Source organism: Tasmannia lanceolata, unplaced genomic scaffold (genome assembly GCF_043159265.1).
Source record: "Tasmannia lanceolata isolate RefF3 unplaced genomic scaffold, GAP_Taslan_0.1 ptg000353l, whole genome shotgun sequence".
Taxonomy (NCBI): Eukaryota; Viridiplantae; Streptophyta; class Magnoliopsida; order Canellales; family Winteraceae; genus Tasmannia; species Tasmannia lanceolata.
In genome coordinates, this window is record NW_027519028.1 from 1 (window position 1) to 2,500 (window position 2,500).

The 2,500-nt window shown below is 35.1% G+C and overlaps 1 non-coding gene across 1 annotated transcript; it reads right to left on the reverse strand.

Annotated features, from left to right (window-relative positions):
• Window positions 1–2,232: 2,232 nt before the first annotated feature.
• TRNAC-GCA (transfer RNA cysteine (anticodon GCA)) lies at window positions 2,233–2,303 on the reverse strand. The gene has a single exon. It is a non-coding gene; the product is annotated as a tRNA-Cys (tRNA).
• Between the last annotated feature and the right edge of the window lie 197 nt (window positions 2,304–2,500).

Here is a 2,500-nt window from a genome sequence, read left to right on the forward strand (position 1 = left end):
TACGTAAAAACAGTCAGTCAAAATGATTAATTTAAATGAAACTTGATTGATTAGTTCTTATCAATGATTCAATAAATGAAAGAGATTCAAATTCCAAGTTTTAAATGAAATGAGCAGATTGGGATCAGTAGTATAATAGATAATATGGTAGAAAGATTCATATAGTTCTTTCTACCACACTATCTATTATTATTATTGTATTGTATAAAGTTACATTGTATAAAGATATGGGCTTGATATAGATCAATCTTATCGTATGTATCTATTTATATGTACATGTAAATTAGATATTATGTACATATATATCGAACTCCAATTCCATTTCTTCGCTACATCTATTTGTGTTGATTCCGATCAATCCGAAATAATCGAACGTTAACTCTTCTAATTCCTAGGTTTCTGATTATTTTCAATATAGATCCCGGGATCTATATTGAAAATAATCACTGGAGGAAGAATAGTATGGGCATTTCTTAGATAAAAGAAAACAAGATCAAGTCGTTTTTTTTTTAGCATTCCGAAGAAGTTACTATAGAACTCCTTGGATCATCTGTTATGGGCTCAATCAATTACTTCTTCGGATTTGGAAAAGGAGTAGTAGACCCCCCTATTTTTCATGCTTGAACCATGACATGAGGTGAGTCGATAAAGCATAAAGAAGATTCCTAGAAGTATAAAACGGTAAGTGTGCATGAATCACCCAACGCAAGCAAGATCTTTTTATGCGTAGTACCTCTTTGGACAACCACTATGTCTATGTCGTTTCCAGTAGAATAAAGTCTGTATCTACATAATAACAGAACGACTTCCTCTTTGAACAGTAAAGTAAAGAAAGAGGAAATGAAAAAAAAAAAATGGGGTTGGTTGTTCCTCGTTGTAATATCCATAATTCTGGCAAGAGCTGGTTCATTGAAATAGAATATTTAGGAATAATTAGGTTGGAAAAAATTTCCTATCATGTGAATTACTTTGAGATTCGAAATACGAACATGGGAATCAAATCATTGAAATATTTGTTGGATCAAAAGGTTCTTATTCATATATTACTGGATTCCAGATTCCAGTAGATTTTTCGAAATCGAGATATTTTTATTTTAAAACGCTTCGCAGAATGATCTAGTAAGCAATTGATACAATTCGATTACTCAACTCAATTAGTAGTATCCCTAGAGTCCACTTCTTCCCCATACTACGAGTGAAAGGGAGAATGTAAAGACTACCATTAAAGCAGCCCAAGCGAGATTTACTATATCCATGTGAATTATGTCCCCTATCTCTATGAACATGAAGGAATTATTCCATTATTGATCACTAATAATAGTGAAATCAATGGTGCAGAGTCAAAATTGGATTCTGATCTAACGCTATTGATGAACCAATCCAATTCCAATGAATACGCTTGTAACAAGTTCCTATATGATTTCTGGTAGAATTGGGAAGCATTAAGCACAAGCAAGATACACAGTTACCCCCTTGAAAGTCTCAAAAGACAGAAAAATATACCATCAAGATCGATAACTATCTATCACATACCTCTATCTCCCGTCTAAGCCTTACTGTCTCTCTTTCTGTGAAAGAATCGGGAGACACCCCATTACATACATTCTTGGCGGGGTTACCAAAAAGTTCAACTTTTCTTTTTTAAAATATTAAGATCTATAAGAGAAAAGCCAATCACCCACCCAATCCAATATTGATTGAATGCCTGAGCACTCAGAGACTCTCGTGAGTCTGGATACAAAGTATCTTCAGTCCTTTCCCCAACCCCTACTTTGATTCTCCATGAGCCTGCCCAATCTAATTCAAGATTCAGTCAGTAGACACTAGTGTAGGAAGTATTGATAGTCCTTCCTATCATCCCTCCTTGGATCCTAGGAACAAGGATTTACAGTCCTTTAGGAGCCTTCCTTTGGATACCCGGATTTTGATCCCTGACTTTTGTAGTTATGAATCTCACAATTGAATTTGACTATTGATTTGATTCTATTGATAAATCAAATCAATGACCCGAACCTATCAGTAATCAGTAATAAGCGAGGGTTTCTTTATTCATATTGGTACCGGTTTGGACCACACCCTAATTTTTTAAGAACGAATCAAAAGTTTTTTATAGAACCCCGGGATTCTGAAAATCTAGTATCGACAGTCCTAGCCCTTTGCCTCTGCTTCCGCTGGGCAAGAATTTTTCGAGTTCTATTAGCAGGATAAGGGATTCCGAGTCTTTTGTTGATCAGGCGACACCCGGATTTGAACTGGGGAGAAAGGATTTGCAGTCCCCCGCCTTACCGCTCGGCCATGCCGCCAAAACGATACAAAATAGATATAGATCAAAATATTCTTTTTTTTTTTTTATTGGATCCAGTTGTTCTCTTCGGTTGATTCTATAGTATTTCAAAACACACAACACCTAAAAATTTCCCTTCTCTTTTATATTGAAAATTGAAATGAAAGAGAAAAAATAGATTTCCAGTCACAAAATCAAAAATTCAGGGCCAATTGG